The 16,626-nt window shown below is 40.5% G+C and overlaps 1 protein-coding gene and 1 pseudogene across 1 annotated transcript in view; both read right to left on the reverse strand.

The window, feature by feature from the left end:
• The window catches only part of Tgfa (transforming growth factor alpha), a 98,519-nt gene that overhangs the window by 22,558 nt on the left and 59,335 nt on the right, over positions 1–16,626 (reverse strand). The window lies entirely within an intron of this gene.
• LOC122125177 lies at positions 4,701–5,147 on the reverse strand (annotated as a pseudogene).

The raw sequence follows: 16,626 nt of genomic DNA on the forward strand, positions 1-16,626 counted from the left end.
TTTTCTTTCATTCTCTCCTTCCCTTCTCTTCAGCCCCTCTCCTCTGTCCCTTCCTTCCTTCCTTCCTTTCTTTTCCTTTCTTTCTTTCTTTCTTTCTTTCTTTCTTTCTTTCTTTCTTTCTTTCTTTCTTTCTTTCTTTCTTTCTTTCTTTCTTTCTCTTTCTTTTTCTTTCTCTTTTTTCCTTCCTTCCTTCCTTTCCTTCCTTCCTTCCTTCCTTCCTTCCTTCCTTCCTTCCTTCTTTCCTTTCTCTCTCTTTCTTTCTCTCTTCCTCTCTCTCTCTCTCTCTCTCTCTTTGCAAGTGTTCTACCAATGACTGTATTCCTGCTGCTAGTCCTCAGGACTTCTGACTGGTGCCTTTTTCACTTGTAGTCTGCAGGTACATTACCAGAGGGGCAATTGTAGTACTGCTCTACATTCTAGGTGATCAAACTGAAGCTCACAGAGGTGAATTTTAGGCAAAGCTCAGCAGCTTTAAAAACAGTTTTTATGTTGAATGTTCTAATTACAGAAGTGTTACAGGAGACTGGCTTTTAGGAGTCTGGATTTGAATCTGCATAAGAAAAACCATGTTTCCATCTCATACTCTCTCATTAAAAGGAGATGAGGGAAACAACATACAGTGGCTTCTTGGTAAACCCCCTACCGCAAGGATTCATTCCAGGGATTTCCCTCCTCACCCGCTGCTCAAAGTCCACGATGCTCTTATCAGAGAAAACATAGTAGTAGCTGCATATAACCTGTGCATTCCCATATATACTTTAAATCATCTCTGGATTATTTATAACATATAATATAATATAAATACAGTTATTACACTATATCATTTAGGGAATAACAAGTTTATATGTTCAGTACAGATGTATGTTTTTGCAAATATCTTTCACTCAAGGTTGGTTGAATCTGAGGATGTAGAACCCACAGATATGGAGGGCTGGATATAACTAGAGGAAACACAAGCGCGCTTCAGATTTTGTCTGTAGGGGCAGAATCCTCACTCTCTCCTACTACTAAGAACCACCAACCCCAGGAAGTCACAGCTTATTTGATCCGCTCTTTTTTTTTTTCCAGCCATTATCCTTGTGTCATTTTTAATCAAAAGAATTCTGCCTGCCAACTTCTGTGTGAGGAGATGGGGAAAAGGAGGAGGTTAGTGTCTGGGTCAGAGACTCCCACAAGTTTCCCTAAATCTAGCTTTGTTTTTCACCTGGCAGATGGGATGAGGTATATAAACTATATTTCCTAGCTTCTCTTACAATTAGATGTGGTCTGAGCATAAGTGATAGAACTCCAAAGGCATGGAGGAAGGAGGAGCAACAAGACGGAAAAGAGCTTGAGCCCTTGAACACCCACATGGAAAGAAGCCTGTAGGGCTGGCACACCTGCACAGGGTGACAGGATCAGGAAGTCAAAATCTTATGGGACATAGCAGGGAGTGTTGTTCTCATGCCAGGCTTTAAATCTGAACAGCATTTAGGTGTTAGCTAGAGAATTTCTGAGGAGGGAGAAATCCTCATAATATAGCATACATAGTCTTTTCTTCTCAGAAACTTACTTGAAACCAGTATGTCCTAAACTCAGAATCTAAAGTCACCATAGTCTGATTGGAAGGTTCATTTCAAACTCTTGCTCCTCAGTTTAAGGTAAATTCTTCCCATTTTCCATCCTGGCGGGGTCAGGTCAACCTCCTGAAATGTGTACAGAGGAGCTAAATCTTTAGGGGCAATAGTTCCTGTCCTTGGTCTGAATGTTTATGAGCTTTGGCTTTGTAATCTAGCAATGGCTTTGTAATCTAGCAAAGGACAGATGGACTGAGGGTAGCTGCAATTCTAAATCTCAGAGCAAAACAAAACAAAAAGCAGTCAAGACACAGATGTTTTGATGGATATGATACAGCTGATGTGAATTTGCTGTGTTCTCCAAATCCTCTGATAGAAATCATCACGGCAGGACATACTAGAGGTACTGGTGACTTCAGTCTTCTAGCCTTAGTGGACAGGTACCCTAGAGTTTCTCCAAATTGCCATGAGCTTGTATGAGGTCAGTTGCAAAATGTAAACAATGGGGAAAAAGAAACACATAACTGCCTATCTCAGAATATCTTGAGTTTACCTCATTATTCTCAGTGGTGGTATCCTTACATCCTTTAGTTTTACTGGGTAATGTATTATGCATAAAACAATTTTTATAGCAACCCCTACAAAAGGTTTTCTAATTTGTTTTAAAAAAGCAGCACCTGTTTATTGTGGAAATTTTTGAAAAAACACAAACAAACCAAAAAACAACAACCAAAAGTCCCAGGAAAATTGTTTGCATCGTGTCACCAAGATTAAAAAAAATACTGCCTTTACAGAAGTTTATACAAGGTTAGTTTTTCTAGTGCTTTTCCTTTTTTCTGTCCTGTCAGGGAATTGTTTCTTTAGCCACTACTTTCCTGATGTGATTTACATCATACTCTATTTAATCTATTGATGGTTATCTTTATTTTTTTAAAATTAAATTTTCCCTGTCAATGTTGAGGATGAAATGTCTCAACTAGATTAAATATTTAACATACTTTTATTTCCTCCTGTCTTTTGTTTTCAGTTATGTTTTGATGACCGCCATCTGATTTCATATCCCTATTACATTGTTTATACATGTAGCTTCTCATCTAATCATTTTTTGGCACCTGTACTTGTATAACTAAATTGACGCATTATTACTTGGACATATTATCACTGATTTTCCTATACCACATCTTCCCTATTTTGAGGATTTTCCCTTTGGACAGCGGTTGTTTAGCTGAAGAGGATCTTTGAACAGCCTTTGCCAGTAGAGCATGTAAGAAGCATGGTTACCTAACGAACTGTTCCACATCTGAGATGATATGCTGTGTTCTCATCCAGGCCCATGGCTATATATTTTAATTTGGGTCACAACCTATGGATCCCATAGGCCTTCCATCAGTCCTTCTGGCTTGTAATTGATGAACACTGGAAGCTAGATTTCTAATGTCCCTCTGTAAGGAACTTTTATTTTTACCTCCATGCTTGTAAATTTTTTTTTTTTTTTGGGTCCGGTCGTGGGGCCAGAATTCTGGGCCTGGGCATTGTCCCTCAGCTCTTCAGCTCAAGGCTAGCGCTCTACCACTTGAGCCACAGCGTCACTTCTGGCTTTTTTTTCTGCTTATGTGGTGCTGAGGAATTGAACTCAGGGCCTCATGTATGCAAGGCAAGCCTCTACCACTGAGCCACCTTCCCAGACCCTCCTTTTTTTTGTAATTAAAAACTAGGGTGCTGTTGTTTTATGACTGTAATCCTTGCTACTCAGAAGGTTGACATGTGAGAATCATGTTAGAAACCAGTCCAGGCAGAAAACTCTGAGACTTCATCTGTAATTAACCAACAAAATGCAAGACTGGAGACATGGGTCAAGTAATAAAACACCAGCTGTGAGTGAAAAAGCTAAGCAAGAGTGTGATGCCCTGAGTTTAAGACCTGATACCAGCATACATAGACAAACGAACAAACAAAACCAAGCTAGTTAAATTGCATTGACATTAATGCTTCCAATCGTAAGAACAAATTATTTTTAGTTTAAAAAAGTTCTCTTTTTGTTAGCTGTGTCAACCTTAGTTTTCTTTTCAAACTATCTGTCTATGGGATCTCTGACTTCTATTTTTCAGCTTTCTTTTCTTCTATTATTATTTTTGCCTTTGTTCCTTTCTGATTTCTGGAAAAAGTTCCCTGCTTATTATTATTTTTTCACTCATTTGATTTACTTTACTAACATCCAATCTGTTACTCATTGGTCCATGGAAAGTTCAAATTTCATCACTTTTTTCCATCTCTTTGTAGTTTTTACTTGTCTCATAGATTCAATATTGGTTTTAGTAATTGTCCAATACCTTTTTGTGTTTCCTAGGAGTAGAGACATTGAAATTCTTTGAGAATATTATTCTCATACAATGACTCTTCTCACATTGGTAAGCAATTGCTTGCATCATCATCTTTATGACGATCTCCTTTGTTTATATCGTGGTGAGTTAAGGTTGGTTCTGTTAGTGACTATAGGCTCTATTTAACATGTGGGGGCCCAGATACAGATAGAAAAGGAGAGTTAATTGCAGGTTTATTATTATTTTTGTGGTACTGGGACTTGAACTCAGAGCCTCATGCTTCCTAGGCAGGTACTCTAACCATTTGAGTACACCTCTTGCCCTTGCTTTTGTTATGTGTCAAACAAGGTTTCACTTATTGCTTAAGCAAACCTGGACCACCATTCTGTCTACACTTGCAGCTAGGATGACTGGGATGCACCAATGTACCCAGCCTTTTATTGGTTGAGATAGAGAGAGGAGGGGTGTCACTTTCTTGTCTGGACTTCCCTTAAATCACAATCCTTCTAGTCCTAGCTTCCTGAGTAGCTAGGATGACAGTATCTAGCTTGTAATTCTTTAAACTAAGAAATCTCTTTGGTAAAGGCAGGAGACAATAGCTATATAGCCAAGAGTTTTAGCTTTGTGCCTGGAGGTAGTTTGTCTTTTCTGTGTGTTTCTTCTCAGGCAGTCATACCATACCATGAGACTCAACTGACTTCATACCCACTAAGTAAGGCCCTGACTGAAATCTTTTCTTGAGACATTCACTGATAGGCTACACATGGTCTACTCATGCCACCTCCATCCCTTGGCCTTTGTTTTTTTATAGTCCAGCAGTCTTTTAGGCCATGAATTCATAGGGAATAGGTTCCAATAGCTCAGGCTCCTTTCTGTTGGTTCTCACTAAGTGTGCTTCTCTGGGTAGAGCTGGCTGGCGCTTCAGTTGAATCCAGATTCCTTTCTCTTTGGCTTCCTTCTTTTTCTGGTCATTTTCCTTCAATCAGTCAGGAAGCTATCTTGGCTCTTAGAGTGTTTAATATGCTCAATATGCACATTAATCCTCTTGGCAAGGATCTTGCCTTTAATTTGCTTGTTCACAACAAGGCCAACAGCATGCTGGGTAACATTATAGACCCTTCCAGTTTTGCCATGGTAACATTTATGGGGCATTCCTTTTTGAACAGTACCCATTCCCTTGATGTCTACATCAAGGAACAACTCCGTGTTTCCTGAAGGGCCTAGAGAACATGTATCGAGCACCTCTCCTCTTTCCCTTTGTGTTTGTCATTTTGGCAAGATGGCAGTTCTGCCTTGGCCTTTTTTTTTTTTTTTTTTTTTTGGTGCTAATCCTTCACTTGAACTCAAGGACTGAGCTCTGTCCCTGAGCTTCTTTTGTGTAAGGCTATTATGCTCCACGTCTGGCTTTTTTGTGGTTAATTGGAGATAAGAGTCTCATAGACGTTTCTCCCCAGGTTGGCTTTGAACTATGATTCTCAGATCTCAACCTCTTTGAGTAGTTAGGATTATAGGTGTGAGCCACTGGTATTCTATCAGCATTTCTTGGCCTTTTGAGGTTGTGCTGCTGATGTAATTCTGCTCATTACTCAGCAGTGGCTTCTGGACAGGGCTAGGATGGTTTCAACCTGCACCTTCCCTGGAAGAAACTGTAGAATTTCTTCTAGAGTTCAGACAGAAGTCTAGAAATCATGTCCTGTTCCACTGACCATTCATTTCAATGAGCCTAAAGAGCAGCCTGAGAGGGGAATGGCAGTGGTGTGTTCTAGTCTTCAATTTCTTGTGGACATTTTCTAGATTTTGTACACATACACACTGGCTAAGATAGAGTCTCACTGCCTTATCCACCAATGACAAAGTTTCTCTTGGAGGATGCTAGGAGAAATGAGTGAATTCTCAGCTCTCCCAGTAGAAATCCCCAGCAGAGCTTCAGCATACTGCTCACTGTTTCAGTCTCAACATGGAGTCTGGTTCCGTGGTGGATGTCTGAAACTTACCCAGCCAGAATCCCCCAAAGCTGCAACTGCATCCCTTCCTAACCATCTGTCAAGGTTCCCAGGGAGACAAACAGCGCCAAAATTCCTGCCCCTTCCATGATCTAAAGATTCTGCCTCATAAAAATGTTGGGAATTCCTGATTTCGCAGACTTCCCTCCAACCCCAGGCTAAATGTAAAGCAATCACCACAGAACTTTGTTCTTAAAAGCAAAAATGGTAAAGGGATCCCAGACACTGGAATCATTTTAGCTCTTTAATAGTTTCTCCAGGTCATACTGGTTCAGAAACAAAGACCTCATATTTCAATAATTTTTTTTCTTTTCCTTTCAAAGTAGAAGAAATGGAGCCAAGATGAGTTTCACTTCACAAAATTCTTTCCCAACCATGGAATGAAGTATCTCTTCTGAATTTGCAGCTAACCCAGAGCTCTGTGAGAGCTGTCTGAGAGGACAGTTCTAATATTTGCGGTTCACAATCTGAGGCATCTACTTTTACTTGGTGGAGTTCATTTTTGGTGCCAGTCCTGGGGCTTGGTGTCAAGGCCTAGGTACTGTTCCTGAGCTTCTTTTACTCAAGGCTAATGCTCTACCACTTGAACCACAACTCAATTTCTGACTTTTTGGTGGTTCATTAGAGATAAGAATCTCACAGACTTTTCTGCCTGGGCTGACTTTGAACCATAATCCTTAGATCTTAGCTTCCTGAGTAGCTAGAATTACAGGTGTAAGCAACCCCCAGCCATTATGGTGTATATTTAAGGTCCTTCCTTAAGCTGTGTTGACACTGGTTTTTCTGAAGCCTCTGCGTACTGGTTTGAATTCTCTACAGTGGTCTCCTTCTGTATCTGAGGTTAGCCACTGGATTTACTCTGAATCTGTGTGGTCCCAAGCTCCTGGTTAGAGCCACCCTCAAGCCATCTCTACCTCCTGGTGCCCACAGCCTTGTGAAGTACACTCTCAAACTGTCTCCAAGTGTTCTCTGTGAAAAATACTAAGGAAGGTATGTGACTTCAGAGGTTAGGTCATAAAAGGCACCGGAACTTCTGCCTGCTTTATGTGCTTGCTATCCTGGCCAATTCACTCAGAAAAGCTAGTTGCCAAGATACCAGGATGCTCAATGGAAAGGTGCATATGGTAGGACAGAGTTCTCCAGTCAACAGTCACAGGAATTAGCCACTCTAGTCTTGTCAGGCCTACAGAGAAGAGTCCCATCTCAACTGATGTCTTGACAGGAACCTCAGGGAGATACCCTGAGCCAGAGCCTTTGGCTTAGCTACTTCTGAATCCATTTAGAACTGGTGTTAGGAAATGCTATTGAGTTAATCTGCTAAATTGGGGAGTACTTTGTTACACAGAATAATAACTAACACTTTCATATTCTGAGTTCTATATTTTGTTTATTTAATGTTGGTATTGAGGCTTGAACTCAGGGCCTTGCATTTCCTTTAGCTTTTTTGCTCAAGGCCAGTGTCTACCACTTGAACCAAAGCAAACGAACAAACAATCCCTTCTAACCCCTGCTCCCCTCTCCCCTCAAAAACCCACCAAAAAAATCCCCCAAATCCTCAAAATAGCTAGCTCCACTTCTGTGTTTTTGCTGATTAATTGGAGATAAATATCTTAGCTTTGTCTTTCTGGGCTGGCTTCATACCTTGATCCTCAGATCTCAGCCTCCTGAGTAGCTAAGATTACAGGTGTAAGCTATCAGTGCCTTGTCATAGATATAATTTTTAACTTTTTAATTGTTATTATAAAGGTGATGTACAGATGGGTTACATTACATAAGTCAGGTAATGGGTACATTTCTTTTTGGACAATATCAACCTTTCCCTGGCTCTCTCCCAGTTTTTTCCTACAGTCCCCAGCCACAGGTTGTATAATTAATTTTCAACATAGTGTCTAGTGAGTACCATTGTTGCATTTGTTCATCTTTTGAAAAGAAAACAAAATGACAACAAAGAAAAAAATCTTCTAGTTTCCATTTCCTGGACTTCATTTCAATAACTATTATTTTATATGATCAGATGCACATAGGTATTGGGCCTTTCTATTCCTCTCCCAAGAGTATCCTTCTTTAGTCTCACTGTGAATAAATGCTTAGAGACCTGTATAAGTTATTATGTTTTGGTATATTTTAGATCAAGCTTCTACATATGAGAGAAAACTTGTGCTGTTTGTCTCTCTGAGCTTAACTTACTTCACTTAACATGATTTGTTCTAGGTCCATCCATTTCCCTGCAAATGATATAATATTATTTTCTCTAATGGCTGTTCTCTCTATGTGGGGTATCTGAGTTGTTTCCATAACTTGGATAATTTTTTTTCCTAAGTAAGTCTAAAATTTTTACCTCAAGACAAAGTTATTTTTTCTTAAGTGCATTTCTTAAAATACCTCACCACAGAGCAACAATGACAAGAACAGTAGCAACCACAACAAAAACCAGGTGCCCTCCTGTGCTGAAGGTCTTACACATACTATCTACGTTAATTCTTATAAAAACTTTGGGACATAGCTTTTCTTATTCTGCCTATTTGATAGAAGAGTAATACAAGTTTAGAGAGGTGTAGGGCTATTTCCAAAGGCCCCAAGCTAGAAGGGACAGAAAGAAATCAGAAATAGTCAACAGTATCCCAGAGGCACTGACTGACAGCTCAGGGCAAGAATACAGAAGGAAGTCATATGGAAGCTCTATGTTTAGTCTTTTGAGGAACCTCCATTCTGCTTTCCAGAGTGGTTGAACAAGTTTACATTCCCACCAACAGTGTAACAGTGTTCCCTTTTGGCCACATCCCTGCTAGCATCTCTTATTGTTAGTTTTCTTGATAATGGCCATTCTAACTGGAGTGAGGTGGGATCTCAATGTTGTTTTGATTTGCATTTCCTTTATGGCCAGAGATGCTGAACACCTCTTCATGTGCCTATTGGCCATTCTTATTTCTCAAATAATCACACTTGGACATGATTAAACAGCAGTCTAAATAGTCACAGAGTGAGAACCAAGAAGGATATTCTTAGGAGAGGATAACTAGGGCTCAATAGTCATATGCATATGATCATATAAAATGATGTTAATTGAAATGAACTTCAAGAAATGGAAACAAGAGGATTTTTATTGTGCTGTTTGATTTTTTTCATTTTCTTTAGTTTATTATCTTCTGTTCCTGTTTTTGATTGCTGTACCCTGTGTCTTGTATATATGTTTATCTGATTTGGGGAGGGGAAGGAGAGGCACAGAAAGTGTGGGACAAAGAGTGAACCAACTCAGCAGTGAAACCTACTAGGTACTATATTGGAAATGAACTATACAACTTGGGAAGGAGGGAAGTTAGGAGGGGAAAAACTGGGAGAGAATGAGGGAGGGGGTGACACTATTCAAAAGGAAATGTACTCATTACCTGAATACGTAACTATAACCTCTCTGTACATCACCTTTACAATAAAAATTAAGAAATTAAAAAAAGAATACAGAAGGAAGAATATCTCCTATGACCTGATTTCACTAGTGGAATTAGAATCTCCACCAGCTTTGCTGGCAGCCCTGGAATGCTGTTGAGCTATATAATCTTGTGGCCAGCTCAGGTCTAGAGCTCTTTTTTCTACCTCAACCTCCATCAACCTGGACTCACATGAAATCATTATTCTTAACATAAATACTCACTGTCAAATATGTTGAGGTTCATTTTAACCTGGCTGATTAGCTGTAATCCATTATTCTAGCCCAATTCTCCCCCCTCCCCCACTGACTCCTTTTGGATATTCTCTTATCCAACATTTATGCTACTGTTGTGGGTGTGACACACTTACAAATTTGAGAAATTTGTCTTACATGTCTTTAATTTGCTCACAAAATTCTCAGTGGAGAAGTCCCATGGGCACAGTCTGAAGTATCCCTTCAAGGTCAATACAACACATCAATAGATTAGTTTTTGAGGATGCTAGGGCAAAAGTTCATTGGTGAGTTTGTGTAGAGTGTGCATAGGGCTCTGCTCACTTAAGGAGATCACTATCATTGTTCCATGTCATCTACCAATCAACTACAAACCTTTTTTTTTTGGTCCAGTGGTGGGGTCTGAACTCTGGGCCTGGGCTCTGTCCCTCAGCTCTTCACCTCAAGGCTAGCGCTCTACCACTTGAGCCACAACACCATTTCTGTCTTTTTTTTCTGCTTATGTGGTGCTGAGGAATTGAACTCAGGGCCTCATGCATGCAAGGCAAGCGCTCTACCACTGAGCCACCTTCCCAGCCCTCAACTACGAACTTTTTTAAAACTCATATTTCTCATCCATATTGTTCAACTGGATGTGTTCACTTTGTTAAGTCCTTTGATGAAATCAAATTGTATTATCTCTGTAGCATCCTTGTAGTATTTTCCCATCCGTCTTTTAATGATTTTTTTTAAAAAAAGTAGCTAAACTTTGTTGTGATTTCTTCTTGGTGGATAAATGTAAGGACTTAGGTTTTCAATTTCTATCTGCTATAACAATTTTGTCTAGGATGTTCCTGGGAGTATCAACTTTATAACTTCAGATATTTTTACATATTTGAAGTTGAAACATTTGTCTTTTTTACTATCTGGGCAATTTTTTTACATTTGGTGCAATTTCTCAAAAATCAGCAAAATAAGCTTGATATGGTGGCTCATGACTATGATCTTAACTATTTGGGAGGCTGAGATTGGCAGGATTATGGTTCAAGGATAGCCCAGCCAAAAGGTTTGTGAGAACCCCATCTCTGTTATCTTTTCTGGTCAAGACTGCCTTCACAGAAGCAGGAGTCCCTGCCATAACTGTCACTGTCTGAGTAATCCTACAAATCTTGTTGAATTTATGGCATGCTGTGATTTCCAGAAAAATGTACTGATCTCAAGCTTGTCATCAAACCACGTTCTGTCCTTATTTTTCCTTTGAAAGCAGAATCCAGACAGAATAATTAGTTGGACGAACCATTCATCTATAGAATGATACATGATAATATTAATTTTTGATAGTCATTTTTGAAATGAACTTCAGCATCCATGTCTCTGTGAACACAGTTGTTGCTTTGGGGCTACCCAGCAAGCACTTCACTTTCTAACAGTACCCTATTGTTTCTGGGCATTACTTTTTGCCCCACAATTTTACTAACTGACTACCATGATCAAAGGCCTTATTTCCCTCACAATTGTTTCTCCTGAGTGTATGACTTGTAAAAGACAAAGAGAGAAATTGGGTAGAGTCTGTACATTACAGTATTGGTCTGCTGAACAGTTTCTGACATAAGATGGACTCTGTAATTCCTGATTCCTAGATCCTGGGAATTACCTGTCTCACTATTCACTCCCAGGTACAATTCTCCAGCTTTCCTGCTGGTTCTGGGAGCTCCCAACAGCATTTCAATGAAGTTGCTTTTGCTCATGTTAGCAGGCTTCTAACCATAGCTCAACCTAGTACAACCAAAGAATTCTACTTGATGTATACCAAACAAGGTAGAGTCTTCCCAAGGCTTATTGATTACAATGCTCTTCCTTCTCACCATATCACCACTGGCCACAGGATCATGGAATCACCTGTTCAACTCACCAGAGCCATTTATTTGTTTCAGTTTTGACAAAACATTTCCTTAAAAAAGTCCATAATATTGAAGCTGGATTGAAAGTTCAGGTTTAACCTTTTCACTCCCCTAAGTCCAGAGTTAGCTGAGGGCTCAAACAGACACACATCATGGCTATGTTCTGAATCCTCACTGCTCTTTTTCCTGAACTCAAGTTCATCCTTCCTGGGATGATAACTTCTGATTCCTTTTATTGTTTTGTAAAATTAAATAAGAAATTCTGTGTCATAACCGAGGATTGAAAAATCAGTCCTCCAAAGGACCCAATGCTGCCACCTCCCCATGATAGTCTGGCATTACAATTTGTTGCCTTTATCTTCTTTTTCTCAGATTGCTACTTAAGGACATACAGGTCCTTGGTGGCTCTTTTGCCAAACACATACTTACAACTGTATTCTTTTTTTTGCCAGTCATGAGGCCTGAACTCTGGGCCTGGGTGCTGTCCTTCAGCTCTTCAGCTCAAGGCTAGCATTCTACCACTTGAGCCACAGAGCCACTTCTGGCCTTTTCTGCTTATGTGGTGCTGAGGAATTGAACCCAGAATTCATGCATATGAGGCAAGCACTCTACCACTGAGCCACCTGTCCAAACCCCTTACTACTATATTCTTATATAGTATAGATCATTTCTTGCTAGAATCTGCATAGGCCATGGCTATATTTATATATTATGTTTGTGCAGGCAGCAACTCCAGTGTGGTGGCTCTGTGGTGGCCGCTTTCCATCACTTCTCAGATGGAGTCAGGAAAGACCAGATGCTTACTACTGAGTTACATCGGGGCAAAACTATCCTCTCCAGGAAGTCACATTTTACAACCATACTGCCAACTTCTAGAATTAAGAAGGATCACCTGTACATCCTGGGGGGCAAGGTGATAGTATTTGACAGAAGCTCACATAGTTAGTGTGGTAATGTGCTCTAACTAGAGTTTTCCTAGCACGCTAAGTTAGAAAGTTTTTTCCTTCCTCCCTCCCTTCTTCTCTCCCTCCCTCCCTCCCTCCCTCCCCTTCCTCCCTCTCTCCTGTCTGCCTTTCTCCTCCCTCTTCCCTCCCTTCCTTTTCCTTACTTCCTCCCTCCTCCTTCCCTCTTCTCTTCCTCCTCCCCTTCCCTTTCTCCCCTCTTCTCCCCCCCCCCCCCCACCTTTCTCTCTGTCTCATATCCTGGGGCTTGAATTCAGGGACTAAGTGCTATTCCTGAGCTTTAAAAAAATTATTATTATTTTTAAACAAGTCTAGCACTGTTTGAGACAACGCTCCTCTCCACGTCTGGCTTTTTGGTGATTAATGGTAAGAATCTCAAGGACTTTTCCTGTCTGGGCTGGTTTTGAATTGTAATCCTCAGATCTCAGCTTCCTGGGTAGCTAGGATTACAGGTGTGAGTCATCAGTGTCCAGCTAGGAAGCCAATGTTTTCTAATGCCCAATAGAATGAATTTTATTTTTTAACATATACATACTTGTGAGATACTTCCTGTATATACAGAAGGGTTAGATTTTTCTTCCAGTCAATGGAGTAAAAATGTTCTCTCTAGACCTTGATGGGGAAACAATGAATATTTGGATCTGTTTCTTGATGGCTTTTCAGGGAAGGGAGGCACAGGAAACAGGCCTCCTTTGATCCTTGTCTGGTTACCTCTAAGGTGTGCTTCTCTAGATGGTATAAGACTTCAGCCCTCAACTATCTGAATTGTCTCTCAACACACCTAAGCCTGTTTCATGAGCATTCTTACAACTGTACCTTCCTGACTTTATCTCTTGTTTTAAATAACTTAAAAACTGCAAAACCAATGTATGCTCAAGGCAGAACTCGAGAAGAACAGAAAAGTCCAAAGAAAAACCGAGTCATCTGAAACCCCATCATTTACAGACAACCACTGTCAGCTCTTTAGAATATAATGTTTTTCTTTATTCTGAGTCCCACTGTGGTCCAAACAAGGAATAAAATGAAATCATGAATATGTCACCAACTTGGAGATGACTACACTTAAGATTACTATAGGTAATCTGAAATGGTTTCAATGGCTGAAATTTTCCATTAACACACTGTGCCAAAATCCTATAGGAGGCTGAGGATCTCAGATACACTACTCAAAAAGGTAAGAAGTGAAGCTTGGGGTCAAGTGGTAGAGTGTTAGCCTTGTGCAAAAAAATTCAGGGACAGTGCTCAGGCCCTAAGTTCAAGCCCTAGGACTAGCAGAAAAAAATCCTACTACAGGGCATCGTGAAAAGTTCCCAGCTTCTATTATGGCATATAGAACTGGATAGCTAGGATTGTTTTCCTGGGAGTAGCTTACTGTGACAAAGGGAGATTCTTCTCTGAGATATATTATCAAGCTATGTTTCAGCTAGAGGAGATGTTTCTTGATATCTTCCTCTCAACACCGAATCTTACATTTCACTTCCCTGTCAGTTACATATGAGAATCTCTTATATTAAGTGGTATTTTTGACTATCTGTGCTACAGATTTTTTCCAAATAATTATTAGCAGTTGCATCCCATTTTGGTTAATTATCTGTTTCTATCTTTTACCTATTTTTTACAGATATGTTATTTCTTGTTTGAGTACTCTTTATAATATTAAGAATAATAACTATATACTATTATGTATATTCCAAATAATTTGTGGTTTGTGTTTTCATTTTTGTTTATGCAGAAGTCACCTAGGCTTTATAATTAGAAGCCTTCCCTCCCTTAAAATTATGTATTTACTTATGTGTTCTTCTATTATTTGATTGCTTATTATTATAAGCATTTATAATTTATTTTAGTGTCTGGTGTGTATGTTTACTATTTTCTAAACAGCTAACCAGATACCCCAACACCAAGTTCAACATTTCCTTGATCTGAAATGCTATCTTTGTTGTCCATTAAGTACTTGGTTTTCTGGTTTTTCTATTTCATTCCACTGAGATTCTGTGTATCTGTACCAGGATTAAATCATTCATTTATTCTAACCTTGTAATATGATTTAACATCTGATGATTCAATTTTTTGTGCTGCTCCTGGACTTGACCTGAGGGCCTGGGCACTATCCCTGAGCTCTTTTGCTCAAGGCTTAATACTCTACCACTTTAGAGCGCTAGCCTTGAGTTGAAGAGCTGAGGGACAGCGCCCAGGCCCAGAGTTCAGGCCCCACAACCGGACCCCCCCCCCCCCAAAAAAAAAATACTCTACCACTTGATTCACAGCTCACTTCTAGCTTTTTGGGTAGTTAATGAAAGAGTCTCACAGACTTTCCTGCCTGGACTGGCTTCAAATTGCAATCCTCAGATCTCAGCCTCCTGAGTAGCTAGGATTATAGGCATGAGTTACCAGTGCTGGCCTGACAATTCTCATTTTTGAAGACATTCACCCATTTATTATTTTCAGATGAATGTTGGAATCTTTTATAAGTGCTCTTCCCTGTTTCCGAATCTTTTGGGAACCTACATTATAAATCAGGGATAACTGACCCACTTACAATATGAAGTCTTCCTAATAACAAAATGTACTATGGTTCATTTATTCACATTGCTTTTGTGCTGGAAGCAAAGTTCTGTGGAAGTCCTGCATACAACCACCATTGCTGGAGTTTTTTTTTTATTTCTGTGAAAGTCTCTTGGCTTCTTGCTAAACAGTCCTGATGGAATCTGAAGAAGCCTCTAGCCCCTTTGGCCTGCTACAGTGCTGTGCACTGGGGGCTGAAAGTATGTACAAGGGATGAAAAGATGCAGCTAAAGGCCTGGTCCTAGTAGTGACTGTCACACCCCCCTCCCCCCACGCCTGCCCCCTCCCACAGCATGGAGCCACCAGCCAGAGAACCAGTGTGTGGCCACCCTGAGCTATCCACTCAGGGCAGAAGGACTCCATTCTTCACCTTGGGGGTCATGGATGTTCTCAGTGACAAGAACATGGCCAGGCAATATCTGAGAAAGAGCACCTGGGTGCCTACACCCAGGCCACTTGAATTCATCAGGGCCTGTCCCTGAGCCTCTTTGTGCTCAAGGCTAGAGCCCTATTACTTGAGCCACAGTGCCACTTCTGGCTTTTTTGAGTAGTTTATTGGAGATAAGAGTCTCACAGGGACTTTTCTGCTTGGGCTGGCTTTGAACCATGATCCTCAGATCTCAGCCTCTTGAGTAGCTAGGATTACAGGCATGAGTCACCAGCACCCAGCTTGTCACACCCACTCTTTATGACTTTGACTGAGTCCCTCCCTTACCTGTATCTGTTTACAGATACAGTTTGGTCTACATAGTTAAGGTTCAGCTCAAATTCTGATCCTATTGAAAATGAGACTGTGGGCAGGACAGTCCTTCTAGGATGACAGAACTCCATAAAAATTCAAATGTTGCATCTAGTAATAATGGCATGCTTAGGGGAGAAAGGAGTGAAGACTACAGGTGTGGATGCCTAAGTATGGCTAGTTTATAAAACTGAGCAAGGCTGAAGAGAGAGAGAGAGAGAGAGAGAGAGAGAGAGAGAGAGAGAGAGAGAGAGAGAGAGAGAGAGAAAGAGAGAAAGAGAGAGAGAGAGAGAGGAGCTTGACTTTGGTACCTTCCAAGGTACCACTCATATGGAAAGTCTCTCCACATAGAAGGCATGTGCAGAGCTGAGAAATCAGTGAGAGGCAGGTTAGATGTGATGGGACTGGAGAGCACAAACTAATCAGAATAGCAATGCAGGAAAATGGAGTTGAAGGAAGTTTTCATAGTGTGTTTCTTTTTGCAAACTTGTTTTTTGTTGTTGGCTGTGGGGCTTGAACTCAAGGCCTGGGTGCTATCTCTGAGCTCTTTTTGCTCTAGGCTAGCAATCTACCACTTTGAGCCACAGCTCTACTTGAAGTTTTCTGGTGATCATTGGAGATGATCGTTCTTGCTGGGGCTAGCTTTGAACCGCAATCCTCAGATCTCAGCCTTCTGAGTAATTAGGATTACAGGTGTGAACCACCAGTGCCTAACACTTGTTGCAAACTCTTGATGGTATTCCACAGACTCTATCAACTCAAAGGCAGAGAGTGGCCTGGCCCTAAGGTTCTCTCCATTCAACAGACGATGAAAGAACCCAATTAAATTAACTCAGAGATTTTGGCTTTGACTTAGACCTTTCCATTTGGCTGAACAAATGGATGATCTTTCCTGGCCCAGGAGACAGACCAGGGCATGAGAGCCTGCTGTGAAGGTTTGGG

The sequence above is a fragment of the Dipodomys spectabilis genome, unplaced genomic scaffold (assembly GCF_019054845.1).
Source record: "Dipodomys spectabilis isolate Male_0828 unplaced genomic scaffold, ASM1905484v1 ptg000262l, whole genome shotgun sequence".
NCBI lineage: Eukaryota > Metazoa > Chordata > Mammalia > Rodentia > Heteromyidae > Dipodomys > Dipodomys spectabilis.